The 14,177-nt window shown below is 51.9% G+C and overlaps 1 pseudogene; it reads left to right on the top strand.

Annotated features, from left to right (window-relative positions):
- The first annotated feature begins 12,123 nt into the window (after positions 1 to 12,123).
- On the top strand, positions 12,124 to 13,949 carry LOC131754841 (eukaryotic translation initiation factor 4B pseudogene; annotated as a pseudogene).
- The last annotated feature ends 228 nt before the right edge of the window (positions 13,950 to 14,177 follow it).

The following is a 14,177-nucleotide window of genomic DNA, read 5'->3' as shown; positions in this document are numbered from 1 at the left end:
AAATTACCCATATGGCTTGAATTATATATTTCTATGAGACAGGGCTCATCTAGAGCACCTTCATATTGGACCAGATGTCCTATATTTTCCTAGGACAAAATCTGCACTCTAGAAAAAAAAAGTTTAAAACACACCACTTAGAAAATACTGGGGGAAAAAAATCTCTATCCATAAGCCTATTCCCCCATTACAGAAATTTATTTGCTAAGAACCAAAATATTTCCCAAGTTTCCTAGGCAAGGTTCCTAAAAAATTAAATATGATTTATTTTAAAAAGTAAAAGAAAAGAAACAGATCTCCTGGCGGGAAAGGCAGTTGTTGGGAGGGTGTCTCCACGGCTGTCTGAGTGCCCTGCCCAGGTCAACACGGACTGGGGACAACACGAAATCGTTCACGGGCAGCAGAGAAATGGTTTTAATTCGCATGCATGTCTGAGCAAATTGCCGAAACGTAGCATTGGTTTTCCTGTGTCACTGGCTAGTCACCGGGCTGCATGAGGACTTAAACTACTAGAACACTGTCCACAGGGCCATGCGTCTTCACGAGGGCAGAGCCCCTGAGGACCTGCTTGTGAAGTCCCGTCCTCCACTGCCCTGTCCAGCTGACGTCCACCCCGAGTCCCTGCCCTGACGGAGCTTGTGTTTGGTGGGACATACGGACAAGTGCACGGACATTTAGACAAACGGTCCTCTTATCTGGTGATCGATGCTGCAGAGAGCACACACTGGGGTAAGAAAAACGCAGGGGGGTGGGAGGTTTGCAGGGTGGGGTGATGGCCTGGGGGACACGGATGTCAGTGAAATGATGGAGCGTGAAGACGGGACGGCTGCCCTCGGCAGAGGGCCGCCTGTGAGAAGCCAGCGGGAGCCAGAAGAGCACAGCCTGGAGGGCGGGAAGCCTGCAGCCTCTCTTCCTGGACTCAAGTCCCAGGACGGGCCCTGAACCGGCCCGGGCTCCCTCTCCACACACCTCCCTCCTGGGTGTGCCGTCGGGACCGGAAGGGCTGGTGCCTTTACTCTGAGACCCACCTGGCGAGAGGTCGCTGCAGCCGCGCCTCGATGGAGCGAGGGCGGACCACACGATGGGCACTGGGAAACGGCCAGCTGACTTCATGGTCTGGGGCCGCCCTGGGGGCTGGGGGGCCCCGGGGGCTGCACCCTGTGGGCTCCACGTTCCAGGACATGGGTTTGGTCAGCTGCACGCGTGGATGAGGCAGAGAGCCTCATGGTCGACAGCAGCAGGCGACAGAACTGCTGTTCTAATCCAGCCTGGCTGACCCCGGGCCCTGGGAGCACCGCACCCCCCGAAGCCGCTCTTCAGAACTGCAGGGCGCCTTTCAGCCTTCGTTCAACAGGATGGCTGGTACCATCGCAGTCCTGTGTGGCTTCAAGGCCTCAGAGGCACCAAATTCTACCCCAAATCAGGGCCTCGGCAGTCAGCACGGCAACACAGAGATGTCCCTCACTGAAGAGGAGACGGCACAGACAGACCACGGTCGTTCCCGTAGACACAGCCGCCCTTGGTGAGAGCGTGGCCGGGCTGAGCCCTGGCCGAAGGGCCCTACAAACCCAGGCCCAGGGAACTCTCGCAGCCTGAGGGCGTCACCAGGCCCAGAGAGGAAGCCCGGACACAGAGCGGTGCAGACTTCTGTCCACTGACACCCGACCACGTGTGACGGGGCTGGCGTCCAGCTCTGGCCCTTTGGGAGCTGCCACCGGCTTTCCCCACCGCCCTTCTCTCTCCCCGTGTTGGCAAAACCTGGCGAGGGGCCTGCAGGAGTGATTTCAGCGAGGAAGCGTGCAGGGGGGGAGTAACGTGGCATAATCTGTTCAAGCGACGTCAAAGCATGTGGTCAGGGCCCGCAGGTCCACCGCCGTATGGCCTGTCACTCCCCCGCTGAGCAAACGTGCACCAGGCCTGAGTTAGGTGCTGGGGTTTCTCCACAAAGTACCGCCTGGCTCTATCTAAACTCACCTGTGGATCTGCATTTTAACACCGCTCTATCGCTTAGAGCAAATGCACTCTGAACTCACTCAAGGAACCTGCACCCAACTTTTTTTTTGCACCAATAAGAACGGTAATATTTTTCCTGTTAGAAAGCTATGCATGACTAGTGTAATTCTTGCAGGGGTGTTGCAGTAACATTTCTGAAAGAATGGTAGAGATTTTGTGTTAATATAATGTGACCCGTAATTCATTCTGATGTTTAGAGTCAGAAGCTGAGGATGAGAAATCAAGAAATGCCTTCAAAACTGTAACACCTTGCTCCTAAATTGAGCTACTGTGTCTCAGCATCTTATAAAGAATAATATTCTGGACTCATTTTTATAGTAAGTGACTGATGATCTTTAAATGATCTGTGATGGGATAATTAAATCTAATAGCATGCTGTTTCTTCCAAGAGCGTGCTGAGGTTATTATATTGAAACACCCGTGACTTATTGAGGGAAATGCAGGTGCAGGTCTGGGGAACTGTGGAAGCCTCATTCCCATTCATAACACGGAACCAGGAAAATTGATCCGTGATCCGTATGGACCCTGGAGAAAGCGGCCATGTGGGGGGAATCATCCCCCAAACTTCACCAACTGCATATGGTGCAAAACCTGGGGTTTCCCATCCAGAGCGTGTTTCAGCGTTGCAGTGACAAAGAGTTTTACCAAGGACATTTTAAGCTTCCGGGAGAGTACCGGGGAAATGTTTAGGTTCCCGACTAGAGAGAGGTTTGGGGGGGTTGCAAATGGCAGTGAAGTGATGATCTACGTCAAATCTTGTACCAAAAAAATAAAAACACCGCCATAGCAGAATCTGATCCAGAAAAGTAAGGGCACTCGGAAGCCTCAAATTTCCCAGCAAAATAAAAACTGTATTATAAAAAATGTGATCCGAACCCTTCCGTTTCCGACCACTGTTATTGCTGCACATGAGGGAATCTTTGCTGCAAACGCCCTCGGGGAGCTGGAGTGCAAAGCATCCTCTGTGTGTAGGGACAGAGGGGTCTCCTGACTGCCCGTGGGCCACGGACAGACCATCCCTTTGAGGAAAAACACCTGAGGATGCCTTTTGCTCCACGATCTTGCTGATCTAACTGCCCAAGGTCTAAAAAGGAATCCCGTCTAATCCCAAGGCGCCGATGGGTGATGAATGGTCTGGGGGAGTGGGGACCACCGGCCATTCAGGGGAGGGGGCAGCAGGCTGATTAAGAAATCTCTAGTTCTTTTTATGTTTGTTTCTTGTCTGGACCGTGGGCTGTACCGAGGAGCCTCCGGGAATCTGTGAGAGCAGCCAGTGCTCCATCCAGTGTTGAGAGAGGGAGGGGAGAGGGTGGGCGGAGAGGGCAGCAGGGGAGGGGGGGACTAGCTAAGTCTGTTTGGCCGGAAAGCAGGGAGGTGGGCACAGGGGATGAGACGGTGGCTCCGAGCCTCGGGCGACGCCGGGTGCTGAGATGCGGAAGTCAGGGCGTGCAAAGGCCCCGGAGTGGCCCATGGAAGAGGCCCAGAAACACAGTCCTGGTGGCCGGGCTGGTTTGCTGAGCGGGGACCAGCAGCTCCAGCCGGCTCCGCAAAGTACCCACGCCACGGCCACGCCACCACCCCGACTCCAGGGCCGGATGGGGTCTTCCCCAGCTTGAGAGAGAGCCGTGATGATAAGGGAGACAGAGCACAGATGTTCAGGGGGCATGGCCGGAACCGCGGCACCGAGCTAAGAGGGAGTTGCGCTGTGGAGAAACCCCAGCACTTAACGTGACGGTAATTACCCAGAGTAATAGGCTGTGATTCTTTTTTTTTTTTTTTTTGCGGTACGCGGGCCTCTCACTGTTGTGGCCTCTCCTGTTGCGGAGCACAGGCTCCGGACGCGCAGGCTCGGCGGCCACGGCTCACGGGCCCAGCCGCTCCGCGGCACGTGGGATCTTCCCGGACCGGGGCACGAACCCGCGTCCCCTGCATCGGCAGGCGGACTCACAACCACTGCGCCACCAGGGAAGCCTAGGCTGTGATTCTTAAGGAGTCCTCAGCCCTCAAGTCCCGTGTTGTGACAACAGAAGGAGTGTGTTCACTCCTCCTCCGGCGAGGCTCGCGGCAGGGAAAGTGCCGCCGGGTGTCCTGGAACCCATCACCCTCCTTCTTCTGCAGCCGCGTCCCGAGGGCTCTCGACGGAGCGGGGAGGGGTCTGGTGTTCAGAAGTCTCCCACCTTCGCAATTGGCGGACCCCAGATCTGACCAGGGGGAAAGTTGGGAGGTAGCAGGAATGGAGGATGGATGCCGTGCCTGGACGGGGCCTGGCTCCCGACCCCGCCACTGGGGTCCGGCTCGCGGAGAGCGGGGAAGCTGCCCCCCGTGAGCAGGAGGCCGCCACGGCGTCTCCCGCGCCTGAGAGACGGGCACCGCGCTCTCATTCTCCCTCAGCGCCCACCCTCCTGCGTGTCCTCTCCCCAGAGGGCCTGGCCACCCACCCCGTCGAGGCCACAGCCCCACCGAAGCTGCCCTGGGAACCAGCCCAAGCCTCGCCTTCTTGGCGCCTGCTCTTTGTAAAGCGAATCTAAGATGAAAGGAAATTATCGGCTGGAAAGTTGAAACTTCTGCTGGGAAACAACGGATGGAAACCTGCAGGATCCGTTAGAGCAGGCGGGCCCCCAGCCGCTGACCCATTTCTGCCACGTGTCCCGAGGGCGGGCCGGAGCCCAAGACCCCCGTGGTGGTGGGACATCGGCCGAGACGTCCAGTGCGCCCGGCACCAGGGGGAGGCCCCCGGACGCTCGGGGAGCGCTCGCGGCCTGGCTCGGGCCTCAGCCCCAACGGGCACCGTCCCCACGGTCTCTGTCCGGTGTCCTCACAGCTGCAGGCTCAGCCTCTCGTGTCTACGGCAGGCTCAGCTCTCTGTCCATCCGGGTCCACCGGGCTCAATCGGCAGGAGATGCATATTAGTTTTTTGTAGGACTTACCGCAAGGCATCACCTCCCAGACCGTGGGGTCTGGCGAGGCAGGTCTGAAGCCCACAGGGCAGGCCAGGCTGGGATCCCTGGGCACCGGCCCGTGCTGCCGGCCACACGGGGGCTTTCTCCTTCAGGGGAGCCTCAGCTCTGTCCTCGAGGTCTTTCAACCCATTCGATCAGGCCCACCCACATAACCCAGAATAATTTCCTTCATTTAAAGTTCCTTGGTTACGGACTTCACTCACGTCTGCGGAACTCCCTGGCAGCGAGACCCAGATGAGTATTCGATACATAACAGTGGTGCGGCCGAGTTACCCACAGGCCTGACCATTGCTCTGTCTCGCTGGCAGGCGGCCCCGCTACCTGAATCTGTGGGTGAACAGCAGGGCATTCTGGACAAGGAAAGCATCCCACCCAAAACCTATACATCTTCCTAGCCTCTCGTATGTCTCTGCTTGAGCTCCATCTTCCAGAGATGGGACAGAAGCTGAAACCGAGACTCTGGGAGCCGGGGTGCGTGTCTGAGAGCTTTAGACGCCAGGTTGGCAGCCCAGCGGCATCCAGGGCTCCTTCGAAGCAAACTTCGTGTGGAATTCAGGAGGCCAGGAGTCCAGCCCTGGAAGGTCACGCACTGTGAGGTCAGGGCAAGTCACGGTAGCTTTCTGCCCCAGTTCCCCTGTCTACAAAATGAGAATGAAACCACTTGGCCCTGTGGGCCATTCAGGGCTGCTTGAAAGAACAAGATTCAATAAACTTCATCTTTTTTACATCAAGATGAAGAAAAGTATAGGGTAAATTCACAGCAAGAAGCTGGTTTCAAGGAAAAATAGACTTCACTCCCTCCCCTCACCCTCCACCCTGACTCCGCCTCTAGTCCCACCCGGCGCCTGGTCCACGGAGGCCGGGACATGTGTCTGTGGGGCAGGTACAAGGGCTCCGCCAGCCCGGCTCACGTCGGCCTCATGTGTGCTGCTCAGGTGTTGGATGGGGCAGACGCCCCGACGGGGCCCCCACGGCCAGGCAGCTCCCAGGAGACCGGTGTTCCCACCAAGAACAACGAGGAGGGCTGTCGGAAAAAATAAGGTGTTTGAGGGCATCAGAGAAAGATCTCAGGCCAAAGGACCTTAGTGTCTAAAACCCAGGAGGGAAAGAAACTGGAGAGGAAGACAAACGCTGTAAGACAATAAAGCGACGTCTTTCATGTGTTTAGAGGAAGAAAAGGACTACCTAAAATTCTACTCCCAGAAAAAAAAAAATACCCTTCAAAAGTGAAAGAAGGGCTTCCCTGGTGGCACAGTGGTTGAGAGTCCGCCTGCCGATGCAGGGGACGCGGGTTCGTGCCCCGGTCCGGGAGGATCCCACGTGCCGCGGAGCGACTGGGCCCGTGAGCCGTGGCCACTGAGCCTGCGCGTCCGGAGCCTGTGCTCCGCAGCGGGAGAGGCCACAACAGTGAGAGGCCCGCGTACCGCAAAAAAAATAATAATTATTATAATAATAATAAAAGTGAAAGAAAAATAAAGAGACCCTAGAGAAGTGTCTAGAAAAAGGGCATCAAAGGGACTTCCCTGGTGATCCAGTGGTTAGGACTCAGTGCTTCCACTTCTGGGGGCACTGGTTAAATCCCTGGTCAGGGAACTAAGATCCAGCATGTCGCATGGCGTAGCCAAAAAAAGAAAAAAAAAAAGGCATCAAAGCGTCGCATCTCCAAGAGAACATGGGACGCCGTCTTCAGGCAGACGAAAGTGGTGTCACTCAGAAACAGCGACGCAGATAAATAAACACAAACATTTACTGCAAACACTCTAAGGAAGGACCAGGACATGAGCTCTGCAGAGCGCTGGGTGTGCACACATGCGTTTAAGAGGCTGCTGGTTCCATGGCTGCTTTTCAAAATCGCACGGACACTAATCTCAATCCCTCTTGGGCTGAAGGACCACCCTTCTTTGTCCCCGGCATCCTCCCCGATATCAATGCAGCTCCAACAGCATCTCTGCCCTGGCAGGCTGGTACCGCGCACCCCCCGGCTGCCCCAGCCCTGTCAGCTACAGCACTTTGATCCAGAAATGCAAGTGTGGAGGGAGTGAACAGAAAGTCCCAATCCTGTCTGATAGGTGGGAATAGACAACCCAACAAAGATGACCAGAAGCTGAAGAACTCAAACCACACGGTGGCAGGAGGCGTCCTCTGAGTCCTGAGGTGAAGGCTGAGGTCACCAGGTGAGGGAGGTAACGGTCAGCCTGAGGTCTACGCAGCTCCAGACGCAGGGCCAGACCTGCAGGCTCTGGCTCACAAAGTCCTGAAGGAGCCCTCGCATGGCGTCAGAGGCAAAGGAGGAAGCTGCAAAGTTCAAGGCTTTGAAAACACACCTCTCCACGTGTGGTAGGTAGGACATGCTGTTAATGTTTGTGTCTGTTTATTTGACATCAGATGGCATAGAAACTGAGGCTGAACACTGCTGGGGCACAGACTAGTCTTCATGGACTTGGGACGCCCACCCCTCCTCAGACCCTTGTGTGAAGACCCCCACTCCGCTCCAGAATCTGTGCTGGGGCGGGCGGAAGGGTCTTCTCTCCCCGGGGCTGCGGAAGGGCCAGAGCCCAGGAGAAAGGCTGCTCCGACCAGACTCTCCTTAGATCCACTGTGGAGCCAGGGCTGACTTGGGCTCTCCCTGCCAATACCTGGGACAGGTAAAGCCAGGTACCAGGAAGGCGTGCGCTAGGCTCTTATCTGGCGTTTGTAACATCAGCTTTATGACTGTGACGTGGTGCATGTGCCGTGATGGCCCGAGTCCTGCTGGAACACAAGGGCCTCCTTTGCGCATTCTAACCAGGGATGTGCAAAGGAGGTCACGGCTGGACGCAAGGTCGTGGTGCGCATTGGTCATTTAAAACAGCGAGTGGAAAGGTCACCCACTTCTCCTGCGTGCACTGCAGACGCTTCTTTCACCAACAGTCGGCATCCTGCACCAGAAGGAGAAGACACTGCTTCTGAGTGGTGAGGGCAGCGGCCCCGCGGGACCTGTTTCTGCCTTCCGAGGACCTGCAGGTGAGCCGGTGACGGGTTTACTTCAAAACCTCCAGAGTCCTCACGTTAAACTTTGTGGTCGTTTCATTATCTCTCACTCGGTTTCCACCCCAGCATCTGCAAGGAGGAAACATGCGTCGCCCCGTCCCTCCTTCCCCACGGGCACGTGGCTCCACCGTGAGGGCTGAACACCAGGGCCTGTGCGGGACGGGGAAATGGGTGATTACACTTGTGCCTCCTTCGGCGTTTTCTACGGTCTAATTTTAACCTGCCTGCATGATTGCATAGTAGTTTAGGGCTATGCAGTCTTTGGTAAATTAACCTAAATTAGGCTAAGCTTTACATTTTGTCATCAAGAATAGGAATGGTAACCCAACATGTAAAATTATCATAACGGCAGAATGAGATACTATTACTCAAATGTTCAGTATAGCCTCCGCCGTGTGGTAAACACTCAGTGGTACTTAACAAATCAAGAAAAGGATACGCTTCCATTCTTTAAAATCCAGCCACTATAAGAGAGTAAACACCGTGGGCACTGCCCCAGCACTTAAAAAACTACATATTATAGTGTTGAGAGAGAGAAACAGAGAGTGAGAGAGTAAGAATGCCCTCCAGAGGGGTGATCATTGAGCCATCTGACAAAGACTCTAAAACAAGAGCTTGGCAGGTCTCTCAAGCAACCCCACCTGAACCCTGAATCAATTCACCAGATTGAGACACGCCCCATTCTGGCCGCGAGCCACGCTGACCAACATCCAGAGCACACCGTGCTCCCATTTCTCCTTATTCCCTGTTCGCCTGCCCCTCCTGTCGTGTGTTCGTGAATCATGTCTCTTGTGTGTATTTCCAAAGTTGTTTAGGGCAATTATATTTGTTATTTAATTATATTATTTAAATATTAAAATGTGAATATAAAAGAAAAACTGAGTTTTTAATAAAAATTGAGTCAAATACCCTAGAAAAAGTGAGAGGGAATGACTCAGGGGAGCCTGCTGGTGTTTTCTCAAAGGCAGCAGTGAGAAGAGGGGCGTCCCCCACACAGCAATGGACCCACCTACCACGAACGCCCGCCAGGGACACCAGAAGACCACCGGCGCTCTCCTAGAGCTCAGGGGAACGTCGACTGTCCACTCGGAAATCCGTGAGCAGCCAAACCATCCCCCCAGATTGAACGGAAAATAAAGGCACATTCAAAGACAGGACAGTAAGACTCAGGAAGCCCCCCTGACCGATGGAGAAAAGGGCACGGTCAGTAAGAAAAAGCTGAACCCACGAGCAAGAGGTAAGAGGCTGAGAGAGATGGTAAACAAGGCAACCAATAAACTTAGGTAACCTCAGTGAGAGTTTCATAACAAGGAGACGCAAAAGTGCTAGACGACTAGCTTCTTAGATAGCTTGGTGGGAAAGGGAGACTGGAATTAAGGATTTCTAGGGTCCCTGTACAATCAGATGATTAATAGAGATATTGATTAGCTTTATCCAATTTATAGTTAGATCTGAATTTAAAACCAACAGTGGGAGAAGAAGGAAGTAAACTGTATTAATTTAATAGAAGATGGGAAAGATGGGGGTGAGGGAAGCAGCAAAAGCCACGCAAATAGGCAGTAAAATAAGATGAGACTTTGTGACTTAGGGTCTGGCAAAGGTTTCTTGGGACACATATGGTAATAACTGTAAAGAAAAATGGATAACTTGGACATAATTAAAATGTAAAACTTATGTTTGTTATGACACAGCATTAAGAATATGAATAGGTAAAACATAGACTGAGAGAAAAGATCTGAAAAGCACATACCTAAGAAAGGACCAGTTTGGAGGACGCACAGAGAAATCACACAACTCTATGATAAGACAAACAACCTAATACAGAAGTAATTGAAGATTCACTTCATAAAAGAAGATGTGAGAATAGCCAATAAGCACAATAAAATGTATTCGGCATCATTCATCATCAGGAAAATGCAGATTAAATCCACACTGTGACCTCACTGAAATGGGACATCCAGCATTTGGGACAGCCCTTTAAATGTTAAACACACACTCACCTACTCACCCGCACAGCCTCTCCTGGCTATTCCCCCCACGAGAAAGGAGTGTGTGTCCACGAGACGTCATGTATACAAATGCTCACCGTAGTTTTGCTCCTGACACCCAAAACCCAAGCGGCTCGCTGCCCACCAACAGGAGAGCAGACAACAGACAGCGAACTGTGTTCAGACCACAGAAGCCGCTCCTACTGTCACAAGGACCTGGGTCAGTGGCAGGAAGAGTCCCTGAGGGAAAGAGGTCTCACACAGGAGACACCGATTCCACTCCACACCAAGATCTAGAGGAGGCGAGACCAATTAGGATGGAAAAACAAGGCAGCTGGAAAAGCCAGTGGTTGCCTCGGGGAGTGGGGCTGGGGGCACGGAGGGACCAGGAAGGGGCCGAGGGAACTTCATGGCCTGGAGAAATGCCTGTCTTTTTAGAGGGTCAGGTTTCATAGGTGGATACGTTTGTCCAAACACAGAGAAGGCTCATTAAGATGAGGACATTTTCTTTATAATTTACAAATATTTAGAATATTTATCTCCAAATTTTAAAAAACTATAAACAAATACTGAACTTCAGATAATAACGTGGGTGCTGAAAATTTAGGAGGAAGTGTACAGAGGTCTCTACTGGCTTTGATTTGCGTCAGAAACAAGGTAGACACGAGGGTGTGTCATTGAGAAGCACAGGGAAGGGTGTGAGAGAACCGAGGCAGTGGGTGAACAAGTGTTTGCTGTAAAATCACAAAATTCTTGCTATTTTGCCATGTATTTAAAATTTTTCATTAAAATGTGGAAAAAGTTAATGTGAAAAAAATAAATGAAATGGTAGGATTAAGACCAAGTATGCTACCCATCAAACTAGAGGAGACTGATTAGCTCCCTGCATTAGATGCACAGACACAGATCACCCCTCATGGCATCCTTTCTGTTCGCTAGGAGCCGGTTACAGGTCCCTCTCAGGGGAGGAGGTCACACCAGGGCTGGGACCTCAGCATCTCCAGGGCCATCTTAGAAGACCTCCCAGCGCCACGCCCTCTGCTCTGGTTCCTGTCTTCCTCAAATTTCTCCTAGTTCTCGTCTGAGTGATACTCACAGCCTGTGAATATGTTAGTCCTAACCTCTCCTCCACGCCCCCGCCTTCCCTGGAAGCATCCACTGGAAGGGTTTGGGTGACGCCTCCAGGTCTTTCTGCTCTGATGACACGTATATCTGTGCACACTTAAATAAGGCCACAGTTTCCCACATGATGAGCAGATGACCTTCATTCTTGTCCTCAGTTGGTCAGTTTAGCAGACAAGGGAGGCCATGGCCTCCATCCTCCCTCTGCTCAGACAGGGTCCCGCAAGTGCCCATGTCTACAGATAAAACCTGCCCTCTTAGCGGCGACAAGGGCTTTTTTTTTTTTTTTTCTGTTTTAACAAACCCTTGTGTCGAGGGCTGACTTTAAATAGATGGTAGTGAGGAAGCTGCTTTGCCATGTATGAACTCCCAACCCTGACAAGGTTCTTTTAAAACCCAAACTACTTTTGCATTAACAATGTTTTGAGTATTTAAAAAGCGATTTTTCTCTTGAGCTAGGTACAGCTGTAGTAATTCATGTGATGTTTAGTAGGGAGGAGTCTGAACTCTAACAAAGCACAAACCTGCCCGAGGAAAGGATCCGAGCTAAAAGGGAAAATCTGAGTCATGCATCTAGGGTTTAAAATATGTCACGTGATCTCACCTGCAACAAAACCATCCTGGGGTTGACGTGATCCATGGTGTCAAAGAGAAAAATCCATCCAGAAAGGGCTTCAGAAGAGAATCAACCCTCAGAGAGCATTTCTGGGAGAGTTCTCAGGGAGCTGTTCTAGCTCTTTTGTTATAAGGAAAATTGAGGAAGGTATTGATGCTATAAGGAAACTGCAGCCGAGGAATTTCCTGCTCAGAGACCACATGCGAATGAAACTAGGAAATATTCTAGTGGGTAGACACGAATGCTGAGAATGCCAATCAATGGAGATGGATGTTATTTGAACCCGGTGATGGGTGGACCAATCACAAACCACTAAGCTCATCGTTGGCATATATTAAAACCTGAGTTTCCAATAAAAATATCTGTGCCTTTGCCTTCTCTCTCCCTCTCCCAAATGGCCTCAGCAAAAAAGAAGAAAAAGAAGCGGAAGACTGTCTCCCTGACAGACTTTCTGGCTGAGGATGGAGGGAATGTTGGAGGAAGCACCTAGGTCCCCAAACCAGACAGCTGAGCTGATGAAACAGATGACCCAGAAGGACCTGTCTCAACCACTGGCACAGTAATGATGATGACGTGTAGAGGGCACCTCCAGTTGACCGTTCCATCCTGCCCACTGCTCCACGGGCTGCTTGGGAACCCGAGCCATTGACCGGAGCCATCTTCCCAAATTGCCACCCTGCACTGCTTTTCTAGGGAACCTGCCCTATGATGTGACAGAAGACTCCATTAAGGAATTCTTTAGAGGATTAAACATCAGTGCAGTGTGTTTACTGGGTGAACCCAGCAATCCTGAGAGGTTGAAAAGTTTTGGTTATGCTGAGTTTGAGGACCTGGATTCCTTGCTCGGTGCCCTGAGCCTTAGTGAAGAGTTTCTAGGTAACAGGAGAATTCGAGTGGACGTTGCTGATCAAGCACAGGGTCAAGACAGGATGATTGTTCTCTCGGCCGAGCTAGAAATCGGGATTCTGAAAACACAGGTACAGATTGGAGGCCCGTTGTGCTGCAGCTTTGATGGCTACCCACCTAGAAGAGGTGATGAAGGCTTAGAGACAAATATCGAGATCGTTATGATTCAGACCAATATCGTGAAGGGTATCAGGACTGTTACCGTGATGGCCCACGCCAGGACATGGATCGATATGGAGCCAAGATTGCTATGAACACGGAGGCAGCAGAGATTACAACAGAGGCTGCGATGCCAGGACGGGCAGTGGCAGGAGAGCGTTTGGTAGTGAGTACCGTAGGGTGACATCTACAGAGGAGGTGAAGACTGCTATAAAGACAGATATGACAGACAAGATGACCAGTCATGGGGCTCCAGACATGCATACTCTTGGGATGATTGTAGGCGTGATGATAGATGTCCCCCCAAAGACCCAGACTGAACCTAAAGCCTCGGAGTACTCCTAAGGAAGACGATTCCTCTGCTAGCACGTCCCAGTCCAGTCGAGCAGCCTCTCTCTTTGGAGGAGGAAAGCCTGTTGACACAGCTGCTAGAGAACGAGAAGTAGAAGAGCGGCTACAGAAGGAACAGGAGAAACTGCAGCGTCAGCTGGATCAGCCAAAACTAGAACGACAGCCTCGGGAGAGACACCCAAGCTGGCGAAGTGAAGCAACTCAGGAGCGGGAACGGTCGAGGGCAGGAAGTGAGTCGTCACGGACGGGGACCTCAGCCACATCTGGCAGAAATGCATGAAGGAGAGAGAGTGAGAAGTCTCTAGAAAACGAAACACCCAATAAAGTGGAAGACTGTCAGTCTCTAACTGCTAAGCCTCCCAAACCTGAACAGCCTCTAAAGGCAATGCCAGCCCCTCCACCAAAGGAGAACGCTTGGGTGAAGCGAAGTTCTAAACCTCCTGCTCAATCTCAGAGCTCAGACACAGAGTAGAAGAGTCCCCTACAAGTGGCGGAGGGAAAGGAGTTCCAGCTCAACCATCTGAGGAAGGACCAGCAAGGAAAGATGAAAATAGAGTAGATGCGTTGAGTGTCCCAAAAGGCAAAAGTGGTAACTCCAGCCGTGGTCCAGGAAATGGAGGGAACAAAGACCACTGGAAGGGGTCAGATAGGAAAGATGGCAAAAAGGATCAAGATGCCAGATCTGCACCTGAGCCAAAGAAAACTGAAGAAGATCCAGCCTCTAAGTTCAGTTCTGCAGGGAAGTATGCTGCTCTCACCATTGATGGTGAAGATGAAAATGAGGGAGAAGATTACACCAAATAGACCTCTGCATTCTGTGCTTTCTCCTAGTCTCTCTCCCTGATGGAACATTCAAGAGCAAATCAAACCTCTATCCAGACAAGAAAAAAATAAAACTCACCATCTCTGGAAAAGAAAAATTCGTAAAAAGCACATACTCTTCCTGTTCTCAAAGAAGTGTCTTCGCTTTGTTTCTTAGAGACCTCCAACCCCATGTAAACTGTCTAGTTGTAAAGTGCCCTCGACACCCAA

Source organism: Kogia breviceps, chromosome 4 (genome assembly GCF_026419965.1).
Source record: "Kogia breviceps isolate mKogBre1 chromosome 4, mKogBre1 haplotype 1, whole genome shotgun sequence".
Classification (NCBI taxonomy): Eukaryota; Metazoa; Chordata; class Mammalia; order Artiodactyla; family Physeteridae; genus Kogia; species Kogia breviceps.
Note: the sequence above shows the minus strand (reverse complement) of the source record. Positions and strands in the feature narration are given on the sequence as shown.